Raw genomic sequence first — 19,449 nt, forward strand, 5'->3', positions numbered from 1 at the left:
AATAAATATAGAGAAAAACAAAACTGAGATACAGGTGGCAGCGGGAAAAAAGCTGTTCCTGAATCGCTGAGCCTGAGCTTTCAGGCTTCTGTATCTCCTTCCCGATGGTAACACTGTGCAGAGGGCACGTCCTGTTAGAGGGCAATGTTAATGATGGACGCCACTGTGACACGAATCATCCCCTTGTAACAATGATCAATGAGATACAGAGAATCTGTATTTACCAACAAGTATCTTTTATTATTTCTACTAAAGCACGTAGATTTACACACTATCTTCCTGTGTGCACCCTACTGGAAACCCTGACACTCCATGAACAGTCAATGAAGGGAAAAGGTATTACCCCGGAAAAGAGTCTACGCTGGCAAGGCATTCCATAGAAACATAGAAAACATAGAAAATCTACAGCACAATACAGGGCCTTCGGCCCACAAAGTTGTTCCGAACATGTCCCTACCTTAGAAATGACTGGGCTTACCTATAGCCCTCTATTTTTCTAAGCTCCATGTACCGATCGATAAGTCTCTTAAAAAGACCCAATCGTATCCGCGTCCACCACTGTCGCCGGCAGCCTATTCCACGCACTCACCACTCTTTGAGTCAAAAGACTTAACCCTGACATCTCTTCTCCTACCGTCTCCCCAACACCTCAGGTTTATTGCCTCTGATTAGATTGTCCCAGAGTCAAGAATTAGTTCAGAGTTCACGCCCTTCACATAACAAATGGCGATTTGTTTGAGAATGGACTCAGGTTTAGCGGATCATTACCTGAAGCTTCCTGTGTCCACATTCAGTTCCTCTAATTAAATTATTCCAGTGCAAGAATCAGTTCATATTCTACGAAATGGGGGGGGGGGGGGCGGACAAAACTGGCTTGTTTGCTTCCCGAGTCTTTGATTTGCTGCAGTTTCTAATGGCCAACAGTGTTTTATGAGCCATTCAATCTGACACGACTGTATCTTTCTCGGGTCTGCTGTCGTCTGAATGCACCAGGGTGGATGATGGAGGTTTTGCAGAGATGCGAGTGCTGTAGGGTCGAAGGGATTTACAGAAATGCGGGTGTGATGTAGGGGTTGCAACGGTTTTGTTACGTGCCGCATAATGGGTTAAAAGAACCAGCAGAAATGGAACACACCTGTAGTCTGGTATTTTTACAAACAAAACACTATTTATTAGTATCTACGTAATTAAGGGAGCTAGGGCTTCACTCTTTGGAGAGAAGGAGGATGAGAGGAGACATGATAGAGGTGTACAAGATATTACGAGGAATAGACAGAGTGGACAGCAAGCGCCTCTTCCCCAGGCACAACTGCTCAGTAGAAGAGGACATGGCTTTAAGGTAAGGGGAGGGAATTTCAAGGAGGATATTAGAGGAAGGTTTTTTTACTCAGAGAGTGGTTGGTGCGTGGAATGCACTGCCTGAGTCAGTGATGGAGGCAGATACACCAGTGAAGTTTAAGAGACTACTAGACAGGTATATGGAGGAAATTAATGTGGGTTATATGGGAGGCAGAGCTTGAGGATCGGCACAACACTGTGGGCCTAGGGCCTGAGATGTGCTGTACTATTCTATGTTCTAAGTATCTATATGTAGTATAGTAACATAAAACCAGATAAATCAAAAAGGTTAGCAGAGTATATGCATATACAAGTGTGCAAATATAAAACCCCAAACTTCTTCAAACTCAGGTGGTAAATGATACAGTCCTACGATGACGTCGGTTCAGTTCTCGATACTAAATTGAGTGGAGTTGAGGAGAGAGAGAGAGGGAGAGAGAGAGAGGAGAGAAGAGAGAGAGGTGATTTTTTTCCAAATAAGCCGATACCGTCGATCTTTCCATTGTCCTCCGAAGTCTTGTTAAAGTTACCGACTTGTGACCACTCAAAAAGGTACCGTCTTCACGCGGTGAAGCTGTCAACCCAGTCAAGCCTTAAGCACACCGAGAGCATTCCACCGGTCACCCCTTTTCCCACACTGCGAGTAAAACCCACCCTTTCGTGACATTGAAATCTCAACCAGTGTCTATTTCTTCTGTACTTCTGTCCGTGTCTTCCGTGTGTCTGTGTGTCTCTGTGAAAAGCCAGATGACCTTGTACATATCCTAAACATGCTGAACGCGAACTGCCCATTATATAGCCCCCACCCTTCGGTAACCATGGAGGCTCACGAGCTGTTCGGTCCTCTCTCTCTCTCTCTCTCTCTCTCTCTCTCTCTCTCTCTCTCTCTCTCTCTCTCTCTCTCTCTCTCTCTCTCCCTATCTATCTCTCTCTCCCCCTCTCTCTCTGAATCAGTGTACACCCATCCTCTCTCTCTCTTCGTAAAGGCACATTCCATATTGAATAATTCTTAAATTCTTAGGATCTCGTCACACCTCCCTACATTTCAGGAAAAAAGTTTGGTCAAGGAGCAAAATTTCTGTCTAACTGTAGAGTACAGAATATAAAGCAACACATATCTGATTAACTTGTAGCAGACTAGAGAAACTATAAAAATATTAGTTTCTATTTCATTCTTAAACTTAACATCCAGACAATCAATCCACCATGTTATTGACTTTGCCTTTCACATACATTGTTACAAAACCAAATTCCTGCAAAACCAATCCCGTTCTCTTCAAAATGGCGTTGTTGATCACACATTTTCTCATTTCCACTTCACTACAGAATATTTAACCATCACGTGATCAGCCCCAACAGGGTTTTCAAGGACGGCGTGAACGTTATCCTGCACAGGAGCTAACTCCTCACTCATGTTTCCTAAACTAAGCCCATTCGCTGAACCTCCAAAGAAGTCCTTTGTTCGAACATGTCATTAGTTCTTTCTCAAAGATCTGTAGTTCTATATGCTTCCATACGAACACCTGCAGATGGCCTCTCTTGGTCAAAACAACACTTCCCTTTGTTTTGAGAGTCTGCCGAACCCTGTCTCTCCAATTCACGAACTTGAACAACATCACTAATTGTTTATCTTCAAATTCCAAAACATAGTTAAACAATTCAACGTGTAGTGTCTCAGCACCTGAGAGAGCTGTTTCTGTCAGCAAGGTCAAAGGTCTTGAACCCAATCTAGACTTCACAGGTACTTTATTCAAAAGTCCAGAAACAGCACCCTTCTCAAAGTCCTCAATAACATTCACTTCACCAGTTTTCATCTCATCACCAACTTATAAAACACTGTCTAACTCAAGTGACTGAGAATCCTCAATTTCCCACTGGTACCAATGTTAACCCATTATTCACTGAACCAAGTCCATCTGACACAAAAGGGCTGCATTCCTTTTAGACCGAGTCAGTCAGCTCAGACCTTAACTCAGTTTCAACACAAGTTTCAGTACCCTGTGAAGTGACGGGTTCTTCAATAACCTGAACATAGGCAATCAGGCCAGCTGTCTCACCCACGCTTTCATTACTAGTCCCAATTTCATATTCTAGTTCAGCCTTGATTATCCCAGATATTCTATTGGAAGCTCTCATTCAGGAAAAACTGAACCTTCGTGAGTTAAAGCAAATTCGTCTGCTGACTTAGCAGACACTGAAAGGGTCTCACCAACTTTCTCATCCTCCCTCTTTAATTTTATTAACCAAAGCTGAACCTCAGCATCAGTAGGTTTCCCGTTCAACATTTTTCCCACACATCCTCTTGAAACGTTCCCTTGGATATATATAAACGATCCCTTCTCTATTAACGCCTGTATTATCGACTTCCTCATTCTGGTGGTCACCTTAAGTTTTAACTTATGAGTAACTCCCAACAGCACATCCCTCTAGCATTATCTAATGCTTCAGGGGATGGTTCCAACAGAAAACTACCAACCTTAATCTCCATTGCTGCAGATTTTCCACTCAAGAAAATGATGGATATTCCGCGTATAAGATCAAACACAAATCATTCAATTATTCCCCCAAATTTAGGATGGCACTAAATTTATTCTGTTATCCCGGACAAGCCCACAATTTCAGTATGTACACCGTAACGGGTTAAAGGAACAACCAGATATGGACACAATGGAGTCAGGTTTTATAACATACAATAGTACAGCACAGTACAGGCCCTTCGGCCCACAATGTTGTGACGGCCCTAAACCTGCCTCCCATCTTAAATTCCTCCATATAGGTTTTGGTACACTCTTAAATTTTACTAGTGTATCTGCCTTCACCATTGACTCAGGCAGTGCATTCCACACACAAGCACTCTCTGAGTCAAAACCTTCCTCTAATATCCCCCTTGAACTGCCCGTCCCGTACCTTAAATCCATGTCCTCATATTGAGCACCGGTGCCCTGGAAGAGGTGCTGACTGTCTAATCTATCACTTAATATCTTGTATACCTCTATTATGTCTCCCTTCATCCTCCTTTTTTGCAAAGAGTAAAGCTCTAGCTCCCTTAATCTCTGATAACAATGCATACTCTCTAAACCAGGCAGCTTCCGGTAAATCTCTCTGTACCCTTTCCAATGCTTCACACCCTTCCTACAGAGAGGCGACCAGAACTGGACACAGCGCTCAATTATGGCCTCACCAGAGTTTTATAGAGCTGCGTCATTCCTTGCGACTCTTAAACTCTATCCCTCGACTTATGAAAGCTAACACCCATAAGCTTTCTTAACTACCGAGCTACATGTGAGACAACTTTCAGGGATCTGTGGACATGTACCCCCAGATCCAACTGCTCCCACACACTACCAAGTATCCTGTCATTTACTTTGTACTCTGCCTTGGAGTTTGTCCTTCCAAAGTATACCACCTCACACTTTTCCGGGTTCAACTCGATCTGGCTCTTCTCGACCCACTTCTGCATCCGATCAATGTCTCTGAAATCTGCTACAAGCAAAACTATTTATTATTATCTACGTAATATAGTGATATAAAACTAGATAAATCAAACAGGTAACGCTAATAATGTTCGTGCAACATTATGCCGAGTGAACCTGAGTACCTGCCATGAAGACTGGAGTCCCTACACTGTATTCCATCTGCCACTTCATTGTCTGTTCTTTCAAACCTGTCTGAGCCCTTCTGCAGACACCCACTTTGCTCTAAGCTGCCTATCCGGCACCTACCTTTGTAGCAACTACAAAGTCGGTCACCAAGCCACCAACTCTGTCATCCAAACCGTTGACTTTAACATGAACAGGCGCAATCTCATTATCGATTCCAGAGGAACGCCATTGGTTACCGGTAGCAAACAGAATAGGCACGCATTGTTCTAACTTTTTGCCTCATACCGATAAACCAATCTTCGATCCGTGTCAGTATCTTTCCTGTAATACCGTGAGTTGTCATCTTGTTTGGCATCCTCATGTGCAGCAAGTCGTTAACACCATCTGAAAATCCAGGAGAAAAACATCCACTGCCTCTCCTTTGTCTATTCTGCTTGTTATTTTGTCAAAGAATTCTAAGAGATTTCTCAGGCAATATATACCCTGAAGAAAACCATGCTGAATTTGGCCTACTTTAGCATGCGCCAAGTATCCCGAGAAATCATCCTTAATGGAATCCAACCACTGAGGTCAGACTAACTGTTCTATATGTTCTATAATTTCCTTTATTCTGCCTCCCTTCCTTCTTAAAGAGTGGGGGTGACATTTGCAACTTCCTAGTTCGCCAGAAACATTCCAAAATCGGGACACTCTTGAAAGATGATTACTCATTTTTTAAGAGATCCATGGGGGGGCGGGGGGACGTCTTCACTCAGAGGCGGTGAGAATGTGTAACGTGCCGCCAGAGCAGCAAGGGGCAGGGTCGATTTTCAACATTTCAGAGAGGTTTGGATGGGTATATGGATGGGAGGGAATGGATGATTTTTGTCCCGTTAGCGGTTGCTGGAACTAGGCAGATCAATGGCTTGAAACAGACTAGACTGGCTGAATGGAATTTTCCTGCGTTGTCATGTTCCATGACTCTAATGTCTTCACAAACTCTTCAACTACCTCTTTCTGAACCCTGGGGTGTACATCATCAGGTCCAGGAGTCTTACCTACCACCAGGCGTTCCAGCTGCCAAAGCACATTTTCTCATTAGTAATGGATTCTATACTCACTTCTGTCCACGATACTCTTGAATTATTGGCTTTTTTTAAAAAAAGAGGACGATAAGTCAGAGTAAGAAGTGTAGTAGGCAGGGGAGAAAGAATAGCAAGGAGGTACTTCATCGGTGAAACTGGGAGATGGGGAGGGGTGTTCATTAAAAAGAACCTCCTCAGGGTATGTTTTTCTTAACGAAACCAGAATTGAGCACTGAATGCCGGCATGTGTAAAACTAATAAAAAATAGACAATACTAAACGTAAATGAGAGCACAATCCAGAAATATGAAGAAATGGTCAGCATGGAAGTTCGAGTGAACCACTCATGTTCGTCCATAGAAGACATCCCAGAGATTTGAGCACACAATTTCTTAGAAAACTGAGAAATGAGTGTGCTTCGCGACCGCTGTACCTCAACTTATACCAGCTCGAGCTAAGAAACAAGTAAAATATAATAATAATTATTAGAGGTTGACAAACCCTGTATAGAGAGTCGATTGCTCCTTCATCATCAAAGGTTGAAGAATTAATTAAATAGTAGAACTATATTCTAAAGATATAAACATGAACTTTTGACAGAATAAGTGCAGTGCAAAGTTATGAAAGTTGCAATAGAGCTGGTAGTGTATGAACCAGATCAACCAGATACAATACAACTGAGAGATGGATATTAAACATAAGACTATAGACGTGGGTGCAGAGTTAGGTTATCGAGTCTGCTCCACCATTTCATCATGGCTGGCCCAATTTTCCTCTCAGACCCAATCTCCGGCTTTCTCCCTGTATACCTTCTTGTCCTGACAAGTCAAGAATCTATCGCCCTCTGTCTTAAATAAGCACAAGGTCTCGGCCTCCACTCTGCCTGTGGCATCGAATTCCACAGATTTACCACTCTCTGGCTAAACTCATCAATGTTGCAAATGGGCGACCCTCTATTCAGAAATGGTCTCCTCTGGTCCTAGACTCGCCCACCATAGGACACAGCTCCTCCACATTCAACCCATCGAGGACATTCGGTAAGTTTAAATTGTATCAGCCATCATATTCTCTTCATATGATAAGGTATTCAATCCTGGAATCACTTTCGTTAAACTCACTCAAATGTTAGCCCATTTTCCTAATATCATCGGCCCAAAACATCTTACAATCTCTAAGCGAGCTGTTGTGCTTTTTCAGTTCACGGCTGGTATGTACAGATCACGTGAGGTCCTCGGTGATGTGGACGCTAGGAACTGAAAGCTGTTTATCCTCTCAACCTCAGATCCATTGGTGTCAATAGGAGTTATCCCGTCTCCATTCCTCCTGTAATCAACAGCCAGCTCCTTTGTTTTTGCGACATTAAGGGAGTTTTTTTTACTTGACGGCACTGTGTCAGAGAGATAACTTCTTCCCTGTAGGCCACTTCGGTATTTTTTGAGATTAGTCCAATTAATAGGGTATCGTCGGCAAATTTAATTAACAGATTGGAGCTGTGGGTGGCGATGCAGTCATGGATATACAGGGAGTAAGGGAGGGACCTCAGTACATGGCCCTGAGGGGCTCCTGTGTTGAAAGTCAGAGGGGTGGAAGTGAGGGAGCCCACTCTTACAACCTGCTAGCGATCTGAGAGGCAAGGTCAAGAACGAGATCCCTGAGCATCCTGTCGAGCCTGGGGGGAATGATGGTGTTGAATACTGAACTGTAGTCCAAGAATAGCATTCTCACATTAGCATCCTTCTTCTCCAGATGTGTAAGGACGGTGTGTAGAACAGCCATTGCGCCGTCTGTCGATCAGTGGTGTCGGAAGGCAAATCATAAGAGGTCCAGCACCCTCCTTTCGTAAAAGGGTTACATACACTAATCACACAGGCCCGCGTCAGTCACCAAGTAATCTCAATGCCCCGCTGTGTCCCCACAACCTCGTGTCATTCCCCATACCCATCCCATTGCCCCACTCTCAGCACACTTCCTCGTGTCAGGAACCAAATTAATCACTCTACCCGCTCACGTCCCATAGCCCCGTGTCAGTCCCCAATGTAATTAACTGTGTACGTGGAATTCTGATTATATTATGCTGAAACATCAAAGCATAAATCGGGAACGGACAGGTCCTGTTCTGGAAAATGCACAACGGAAATGTGAAGGTATTTTAGTCTGCACTTACATGGGGTTCTGGACAGATTTGCCTCATTCAGACAGGGGAAGAACTGTAGGGTGAAGGAACCATGGTTGTCAAGAGATGTGATACAGCTGGTCAAGAGGAAGAAAGAAGCTTTAGGAAGCTGACCTCAGGATTAGAAAGGATCAGGCATGACTGTAGATTTACAAAGTAGCCGGGGACAAACTGAAGAATGGAATTAGGATAATTAGAAACGTCTACAGAAGGTCTGCAGTGGCTTTAAGGAAAATCCCAAGCCATTCTAGATATATGTGAAGAAAAAGATGACTGGAATGAGTGTAGGACCGGTCGGGGATAGAAAATGAAACAGGCCCCTGAGGTCGGATGAAGAAGGGCAGGTCCGGAATTAAAACGTTTGTTCAGTATTCACCAGTCAGAGGGATATTTGTGAGGAGAGCGTTAAACAGGCCGATGTGCGACAACATACCGAGGTTAAGAGAGAGGATGTACTGGAACTTCTAAAAAAAATACAGTAGGTTAAATACGTCTTCTTGTGTGATCGGGAGAAAGCCTGAGTGACTGCGGGAAGCGGTGAGTCCTACTTCAGTGATGGGCAAATTATCAGAGAACTTTCTTAGAAACAGGATTTACGAGAATTTGGAGAAAGATTACCTAATTTGGGAGAGTCAGTATGGCTTTGTGAGGGGCAGATCATGTCTCACGACCCTGGTTCAATTCTGTGAGGATGTGATGGTTATACTTACGGTTAAGCCTGTTAGGACCTTTCAGAAGGCTTGGTATCCTGGGAAAGTTGGCTTGTGGATTCAGGACTGACGCCCCAGGAGGCAGAGGGTAGTTGTGGGTGGAGCGTTTTCTCCCCGGATGCTGTTGCCAGTGGTGTCCTGCAGAGATCTGTTCTGAGACCCCAGGATATTTGTGCTTTAAATGATGTGAATAAATAATTGGAAGGGTGGTTTATTGTATTTGCAATGATGTGGAGGTTGGTGGAATTAGGGTTAGTATACAAGGTAGTCAGAGTTTACAACAGGACAGTGACAGGACGCAGAGCAGCGCTGAGAAGTTACAGATGGAGTTCAACCCTGAAAGGTACGAAGTGATTCACTTTGGGCGGATAAATTTGAAGGCTGAGGTGATACTCTCTCGAGTCAACCGAGGGCCGCACATTAGTACGAGATCCACAATGGAAAGAGAGTGATGAGACTCTCTCCAATAAGCCGAGGGCCGCTCATCGGTACGAGAACCACAATCGGCAGGTGAGCTTGAACACTTCCGCTGTTCTGCACATACTCACAGAGACGCTCGAAAGGCAATATACATGACAGTAAATCAAGAGGAAAAAAAATACAACTTCGCGGCAAATGATACAACAGCCTGAGAACCTGCTGATTGATCATAGATTTTGCTTACTATATTTGTTCAAACAGAGAATGGATGGAGAAATAGTGGTAGAATTGTGGCAGGTCTGAGAATATCTTTAAAGTTAAACAGACTGCATCGCAGGTCACGGGTGTGGGGTGGTCAGGTCCTTCACTGGCAGAGGTCAAGTTCCTGCCAAACGGCCCATGTGTGCGCTGGAAAACATTGTTCTTCAAACTGTCCACAGCCCTCGCTAATCTCCAGCGGACACGTTCCCTTTTTGACGACAGGTCTCTGGAATATCGCTGCGGATCTTTTAAAGTGTTTGGAGGAATATGTGCAGTGTATTTTATTGTAACACATGTCAGCTGTCACTCTGATTTCCATCACTCAAACCGCCCGGAATAACTGGAACGAAGGAAAGAAAAGATGATGAAAGTTCCCCTTTAATAAATAAGTGTTCTCCAATTCACCCGCCAGAACAAACTCCCGTCAATTTCAGAAGCGAATGTGCTCCGTCAAATATTTCAAATAAATCGACTTCAAGCTGAATGCCTGATTTAAAAGCAACAATGACAGAATATATCTTCATTTAAATAGCTGAAGCCAGGTATCATGGAAAATAACATGGGGGAAAAAAGCACATCATATTTTGTTTTAAAGTAATTACATTGCAAAATCCCTTGAGGAGTCAAATTCATGACAAGGGGATTGAGACAGTAAAAATAGTTTAACGTAAATGTTTGTGTAGTTGGTTGTCACTAATGTCCCTGACGTGATAGCCACGCTAATTGCCTCAGTGGAATTGCTCTCTCCTCAATAAAAGTCTGCTAAACCGATGCCCAGTCAATCTGAGCAGCTGAAACGCTCCGTAGAACTGAACGCTGCTTCTGACGGAATATGGGATATCCGGCGATTTACTACATCGCGGCCATTTTCTATCCCGCACTTGTAGCGGTTGGTGTCCCCGGTAAGATGCCGGAGCTGGTTACTTTATGTATGGTGCCGTCGTTACTCTGCTGCGGTATCCACACTCTTACTAAGCACCGATGCTACCGTCGGCTGAAACGTGTTTTCGGAATGGAGGATTCAGGCATCTAATGGTTTTATTTCCATTTGCGTACTTTGTTCGAAGTGATTATTCTTTTGTCAATTACGTATATGCCGATATTGCCATTGTTTCATAATTTCACCTCGCTAGGCTTTCTGAAGTGATGCCGGTCTCTGCTTTTTTAGGTCCGAGTTTCAATCAGTGCAGACACTTCGACCTAAAAACAACATAGCAGCTTATTTAAATGACTGTCCAGTCTATTTCCGACACGCGGGTCTGTAAATGATAAATTGTGTTTTGTATCTTTTGATTCCACTTTGTCACGGCTGCAAACAATCCCTTCAGCTCTTTCACCTCTAGTAATGGAAATGGTGTTGTTTACTGGGACGATCGTCCGTTCACCGGTACGTGAGCCGTGGAACTCAGATTCTTTGCTCTAACCTGCCCAGCCGGAGTGCAGCGACACAGACTCCCGCTTTCCACTTCCAAGACCCAACCCTGCATACCATCGGTAGAATGGGGGCATTCAGGGAGATGACCATATCTCTAATCTCTTTTCAAATTTCTTGCAGTTAATTTAACGGCGATTGTGATCCTCTCTCGGGGAAAATGCGGACTCTCCAAATGCATCACCCGTTACCTGGTTGGAATGGCCACAGCGGATCTGCTGGTGGTTATCGTTGCTGTTTTAATGGAACAGACCAACAATATCTACATTTATTCCAAATCCCTGCTCATCACTCCTGTATGCGCTCTGACACTTGTATTGCGGGCTGTAATGACGGACTGTTCTGTTTGGTTCACGGTCAGTTTTACCTTCGATCGCTTCATTGCAATATGTTGCGAAAAGTTGCGGGAGCGATACTGCACCGAGAGAACAGCAACTGTGGTTATCGTGACCGTGGTTATAGTGAGCTGCGGGACAGGGGTCCCGTTTTACTTTGTCATTGAACCTTACGTCATAATTGACAACACGCCGTGGCGGTGCACCACCACATATGAATACGCTACTTCACCCGTGTGGAAAGGATACGAATTACTGGAGAGCATTTTAACACCATTGCTACCAATCGGCTTAATCCTGTTGTTTAACGGGTTAACCGTAAGGCATATCGTTGTGGCAAATAGAGTCCGCAGAAGGCTTCGGCACAGCAGCGATAATCAGAAAGATGCCGAGGTGGAAAAACGCAGAAAATCGATGATTTTGCTGTTTTCTATATCAGCTAATTTCATATTATTTTGGATGCCCCATGTATCCCGTTCTCTAAAATGGCAAGCGCAAAACTTTTTTTACGAGGACAGATATTTGAGTTCCCCGGTATACATCCTACAACAATTTGGGTTCATGTTACAATTTATCAGCATGTGCACCAATACTTGTATCTATACACTGACACAGAGGAAATTCAGAGAGGAGCTGAGGAATGGAATGAAGTGTGTGTTTACATTAAATGGCCATCTGTGTAGATAACGTCCGCCTCCAATGGCAATTCAGCGGAGTTTTCAAACAAAGCCGTTTTACAATGAACAGGCTTGGCAAATATGTCATAAATTCAAACATTCATATGCCTGGTCATCCGGGAATTGGAGAATTGGCGGAAGATTGCTGACGTGATACAGTTCAGGTAGGTAGCAATACAAACGCTCAATGCTGCTACCGTGATTGTTAGATTGGTTGAATTATGTTACAATCTATCACAGACACTGGCCTGTCTGTGAAAGGTACATAAGATTCGCTTATGTACATGGACTAATTTTACGTACTTAAATAAACGCTGGTTGCGCGAACATCTGAACATGATATGTGTCTGACAGGAAATTATAAATTGACAATGTCAATGGCCACTGAAATGTGTCAACAAGGCAGGGATGGCTTCAGGGCTTTCCGAGTTTTAGGTGTTTCAAAATGGACAGGGTCGTGTAACAGAGTGTAAAGGGAGTGCGATATGAAACCAGGGATAGTATCGCAGCTGCAGAAAGGGAGGACAACGTGGAGCGTTCGTTTGTTGTTAGACTGTGAGACGAACACAGAAACATGAAGGACGTGATCTCTCCTTTTGGAGTATTCTATACAGCTGCCCACAAGTTGAACAAAAATAAAAACGGCGAATGAAACGGAGGTACCGATCGGGAAGCGGAACTTGGACATGTGTCATGTTATTGGCAAGGGCAACTGAAAGTTCCCTAATATTCTTTGGCACATCCCCAGGGTAAAAGGTTTGGTTATGACAGAAATCCTCAGTTGTGTGCTGGAAGGATTCATGTCACTATATGAAGACAGGCGGACTTGCGAACAGTCCATACGGTATCTAATATTAGATAAGGAAACGGATCAGGTGACAGATCTCTCCGCGGGTCAGCATTTCAGAACGACAGGGAGAACTCCTCGACATCCACCCTGCACGCGGATAGGACCGGAGAGCACGGAATTATTTAATTGCGATATATCGGGCTACCTGGCAGGAACTTGGGAAGTAAATAGGAAAATGATGTACTCTGGGAAATGCACAACACATATGTGGAGATTGTTCAGGAAACACTTACATGGGGTTCAGTAAAAGCTTGTCTCATTGAGGCAGGGAAAGGACGATAGCGGAAAGTAACCCTTGCTGACAAGAAATTGGAACAGCTTGTCAAGAGGAAGAAAGAAAGATACTTAAGGTTCAGGAAGAAAGGATCAGATTGGCTTAGGGCGAGTAACAATGTAGATAGAAAATGAATTTAACAATGGACTTCAAAGTTAGAAGGGGAGTAGAGATTCACTAAGATAAGTGAAGAACAGAAAGATGACCAGAGAGAGTGTGGGCAGATCAGATGTAAAAGAGGAAAACTTGTGTCTGGAGTCCAAAGAGGCCCTGAAGCTCCTCACTGAATACATAGGTCAATGTGAACACAGCGTCAAATGGCAGATATGCCAGAACCTGCCGACGCTGAGAAAGAGGATGCGCTGGAAACTTGGAAAACATTATGATAGATGATTCCCCGGTGCCGAAAGAGATATAGTCCAGGTAATTTTGGAAGGCGAGCAAAGATATTGCTGCACTTTTGGACAGGATATTTGTGTCTTAGCTGGCCACGGAGGTAGAACTAGATGATTGGAGAGTGGAAAATGTTATTCATTTGTTGACGAAAGATAATAGGGATATTTCTTTTAATTATAAGCAGTCAGTCTTACAGCAGTAGTGGGTAAACTACTGGAGAGGATAATCGAAGAAGGAATTATGTGTATTTGGAGAAACGTAGTCTGGTTAAGGAGAAACAACATGGCATGTTGTCCTTTATTGGCCAGATTGAGTTATTTGAAAAAGTGAAAATAAATCAAATAGATGAATTAGAACAGTCGATGTGGGGGCATTAATTATGCTCAGGCTTTTCATCAGCTCCCCATAGTGGACTCATTCAGAAAGTCAGGAGGCATGGGATCGAGGGAAACCTGACTGCGTTGATTCAGTATTGGCTTCCTAAACGAAAGCAGATGATGTGGTAGACAGAGTGAATTCTGGCTGGAAGACAAAGGACAGCCGTGTTCCGCATGGATAGTCGAAACTTCGGTACACTTTACAACTCTATTGCGAGTCCGCAGTTACAGTGCTCCAAGAAATAGGGCTGAGGAAATAATCGATTTAATCTGATCACACAGCAGCACCTGGATAATTAATGGAATTAGGGCTGACGATGTGAACAAATCGCTGAGCGATTGACTGCACCAGCGCGTTTTCTAAACTGACCTGCCATTTACATATTACAGGGCAAATGCTACAATGACTTTACAACCTGATTTCCAGTGAAGCCCTAGAACTTAAAACCAGCATTTCAAAGTGTTCAGCAGCAGCTTCTGGCGCTTATTAAAAGAACCAGCCTTCCAAAATGTCAATTCCATATTCCCAATTCAGGTACACACCAATTCATCTGAATGCCAATTTACCTCTGAATCGTGGTTTTATCGTATCGGGTGCAGATACGCTCATATTTCGATCAATTTAACCCTGAATCCACATGGCCGGTGTGGAATCCGTGTCTCCCTCTGAAATCAATAATAAATGAAACACACAAATCTACACAAACTGAAAACGCAGCGAAGGCAAAGCAAATATCTGGGCTCATACTTGTCTTCCTTGAAAACCATCGCAGGCAATTGGGGAATACAGAATAAACAATTTCCAAAGCTTCCATCTTCCCATGCTATAACCATTCAAGAACAGTATCAACGACTTTATAGATTGGTCGGAGCTGCGACACACTGAAGTTCTAACCCAGACATACAGTCAGACACCGATAGGGATCCACTGCACAGAAACAGGGTCTTCAACCCGTCAGGCCACTGAGGAATTACTTAAACTGCCTACTGCCATCGACTAAACCCGGACCGTGGCCATCCATATCCCAGTACTTATCCAATTATTTCGTAAACATTGGCATCGGAATCTCAATCACTGTGTGCGTTGGCGACACTGTCTACCCTCTGACCACCCTCTGGGTGAAGAAGTCTCCCCTCATGTTTCCAGTAAACTTTTCACATTTCACCATTCGCCCATGATTTCTAGTTGTATTCTCGCCGAACATCAGTGGAGAAAGTCCGCTTGCATTTACACTCTCCATCCGCCTCATAGTGTTGTACACCTCTATGAAATCTCCCCTCGGTCCCTACCCGCTCGGGAATAAAGTGCTGACATATGTAACCTTTCTTTTTAGTTGAAAACTTTCAGTCCCGGCAATAGCCGCATAATTTTTTCTGCATTCTTTTAGCCCTTCTAGTCCATGCTGACCTGTTTTTCTTGTTACAGCCTGGTTCCAGCTACCTGCACCAGAGCCTCCATACACCTCCCATCCACGTCCTCACCCAAATTCCTCTTTAGTGTCTAAATCAAACCCACATCCTCCACTTCCACTGGCAGCTCATTCCACACTCTCACCAACCTCTGAGTGAAGAATTCCCCTTCATGTTCCCCGAAAATAATTCACTTTCACCCTGAACGTATGTCCAATGTCAGGGTGAGAGGGAGGAAGGGGCAGAGAGGGAAGACAGTAAGGGGAGGGGGTGGTCGAGTGCGCAGTGGGAAACAAAGCGGAGAGGTTATACTTAATATCTTTCAGAAAAACTAATTGTTTGAACTTGCGGCAAACATACTCTCCATACCCTGTACATTCGCAACCAAATTATTGATCTAGATGACAAGCAGCAATGGTTGATATTCAAAGTAAATGTTATTATCAGAGTACATATATGTCACCACATGCAACCCTGAGATTGTTTTTCCTACAGGAACACTTGGGAAATCTATAGAATAGTAACAGGATCAATGTCAGATCAAGTGGAGCATAGAATTCAACAAACTGTGCAAATGCAAATATCATTAAATATCAATGAATAATGAGAGCAATGGGGTGTAACCCTGGGGAACCTCACTCGGCCCGGGCCTCGAGTCCAATAAACAGCCTCCCACCATCACTCTCTGCTTCCTACCATCAAGACAACTGTGCATCCAGTGAGCCAGCTCTCCCTGGATCGCGTGTGATCTGACTTTCCACAGCAACTTACCATGTGAACCTTATCAAAGGCCAAACTGATGCCCATATCGGCCACGATCCTGGGACAGAGGTGTCACCGATCAGAGGGCATGGATTTAAGCAGAGGATGAAGAGGATTAGAGGGATCTGAGGAGGAGATTTGTCACTCAGAGGGTAGCTGAAATCTGGAGCTCAATGCTCGAGGTGGCGGTGGAGGCAGGTTCCTTCACAACATTTACGAAATGGATGGGAATGGAAACTGCCGGGATAGAGTCAGCTACGAACCAAGTGCTGATAAATGGGACGAGTGTAGACAGTGAGTGGATGGTCAGAACAGGTATGGCCGGCCAAAGGCCTGTTTCCGTCCTGTGTGATCCACCACTCTGGACATGCTAAATTAACGATAGGAATTCAAGGCATTGATTTCAAAACTCCACACCCCACTCCAACCTGAAATAAACCAGACTGCACCCCTTTGTCACCATTGCGAATATCTGTTTCTGTCAAAGTAATATACAAATTGATCACTTCTGCTAAACAACTGGCAATTGATGAAGTTCCTGTGTCTTCTTCCATTAATGTTGCTGCCTTACAGCTAAACTAACCCTCTCACTGTATCAGAATGAATGATTAAAGCCGGCCCCAAACACTGTGATTTCATCCCAGCACATTGTAACATGAAGCATTTCACTGAGGGTCTGATGGAGACACAACCCGTGCCCTCTGCACATGTGATCACATCTCCCCAGCTTCTGACATTTCAAATACTCTCGGAATGGTTTTCTGATTCAGTCTTAAAGTTATTGTATATTCAGCTCGTCGTCAGACCTGACAAACCGTGTCTTCCCACAGCTGGTTCCACCTGTTGGTGTGTCCTCTTTCCTTCACCTCCAGGGAAGCTGCATCTCCACACAAACTCCTCACTTGAGACGACTGTCTGTACCCGTGATACAGGAAATCACATCTCTCTCACTCTCCTGATACCGTGTCTGACCTGCTCACCTCCGGGTATCCTCCCTCAACAAGCTTCCTCCTCAGTCACCGTCTGTGAGATTATATAAAAATACAATTACTGTAAAGCGATCTATCAGGCAGCCCCTGTACCCCTCCACCCCAGAGCATGTTTCGCTGGTTAAAACTCTCTCTCTCCTCACCCCTTCTCTGTTCCATTCGCCTTTGCAAACTCCAGATATGCCAGCTGATCCGAATCCACTGTGAGGACATTTATATCTCACAGGAGGATGTAGAAACCCGTGTTGTTCTCTGATACAGAGGTCACTGACACCCCACCGCCATCCCAATCTGCACCAACAGCCCATGACGTTGACAGCTCTTCCAGACACTGGGGCTTTGTAACAAACACCATGTTTACAGCAAGATAAGACAGTAATTCATTTGAAGAGAGAATTGCTGCTTCCTGAAAGGACAGTCGAACGTCCGACACATCGGAGCAGATCCTCCCCCGTTCACAACTTTATTTGACCCGGGTCACGGAACGTCCGATCATCCAACTTTCTCACAACAGCAACCCCACCTTCCTCCCCTCCCGACTACGGCCCCGCAACCTTCCCTCCTCACCCCACACCCACAGTCCACCCATAACCTCTACCCACACACACACAGACAGATCCCCTTTACCCCAAACCCCTCCCAGCCTGGGAACCACAACTAACTGATCCCACAGCCCGGGCTCGGGCGCAAAGCTAAAACCGGGGCTGCGTGACCGGAGAGCCCGGAACCTCCAGCCGTCCGGCAGAGCTCGTTCCCGGCACTTTTCATAGAAACATAGAAAACCTGCAGCACGATACAGGCCCTTCGGCCCACAAAGTTGTGATTCGACGGCAACCGGCCCCCGATTTCCACAAACCCGAGATCAGACCCTTCTTCACGGACGCCTGAACAGAAGAACCGCCGGCGACAGCTCCAGTCGGCACTGCGCCTGCGTTTAGCAGGAGGTTCTGGGCTGCACCAGCCGTGGCCGGAGGTCCCTACAGAGGGACCAGTGACCGGAGGCGGGAGAGACAACGGAGAGGTAAATCACAAACACGACAAAGTCGGCAGATGCTGGAAATCCAAAGCAACACAAACAAAACGCTGGCCGAACTCAGCCGGCCGGGCATCATCTATCAGAGAGAAAAATCACACTCCCACTCCACCTCCCGCATAAAACAATGCAATCAGAGGTTTATGATCATTTTCAACATCAAAAGATTGCCCTGACACAAACTGATGAAATGACTCACAAGGAAACAGAATGCTGAGCAATTCTTTTTCAATCTGGGCATAACGTGTTTCTGGATCAGATAATGAACGAGTTGCATCCGCCACTTGTAGCCATTCTTTATCATGTTATGATCATTTTCAACATCAGTAGATTCCCCAGAGAGAATCGGAATGAAAATGTTTGGACACCAGGAAGTCCCGCTCGGAGCGGATAGTTCAAAGGTTAATTTATTATCAAAGCTGGTATCCGTAAACAATTCTTGAGCTTTTCCTCTTCTCCAGAAAACCACGAAACAAAGAAAGAGCATGAAAGTCGTTCAGAGAGAAAAATCAAACTTCCACCTCAAACCCCGCATCAAAAAGACAGCATCCCGATCATCAAACCCCCAAAATCCACCCCTCCCGCACTAAAGGGAACAATATCATCGACCGCACCCCCCCCCCGAAAAAAAACAACCCTACCCCGCACAACTGCGGAGGAGCCGGTGTCACCAGTGTAGAGCCGGCCGCATCGGGAGCAGCGGACACAATGGGCGACCCCGGAAGATTCACAGGTGAAGTGTCGCCTCACCAGGAAGGGTGTTTGGACAACGGAGAGAGTTCGGCCGTTCGGCCCTTTCACTGTGACACCCCGAACTCCACATCGAATCCGTCCAAACGAATCTGGGCGAAATTTAATGACCAATAAATATAATTCCTCTCAGCGGTCAGCTGTCTGAATGATTCCCTGACTCTGAGAGGAAGGGGTATCTATGGTCCACACTGTCAGGGTGTTGAGTTTACCTTTACAAGCTTTACAATTCTACCGCCAGGACTTAAGAGCTTTTTAAAGCTATTATTAATGCTTTTTGAGATGGTGATTTAGATGCATATCATATTTTTACTGAGTTAAGTATTGTATGTAATTAGTTTTGCTACAACAAGTGTATGGGACATTGGAAAAAAGTTGAATTTCCCCATGGGGATGAATAAAGTATCTATCTATCTATCTATCTATCTATCTATCTATCTATCTATCTATCTATCTATCTACCAGGAGACAAAGACTGCAGGGACGAGAGGTTTTCTGTTGACTAATACACTGTGTGTGTGTGGTGAACTGCATATACCTGTCTGACTGCTCCTGTGGCTCCTCCCACAGACCCTGCTGACTGCTCCTGTGGCTCCT

This window comes from Hemitrygon akajei, unplaced genomic scaffold, assembly GCF_048418815.1.
Source record: "Hemitrygon akajei unplaced genomic scaffold, sHemAka1.3 Scf000045, whole genome shotgun sequence".
NCBI lineage: Eukaryota > Metazoa > Chordata > Chondrichthyes > Myliobatiformes > Dasyatidae > Hemitrygon > Hemitrygon akajei.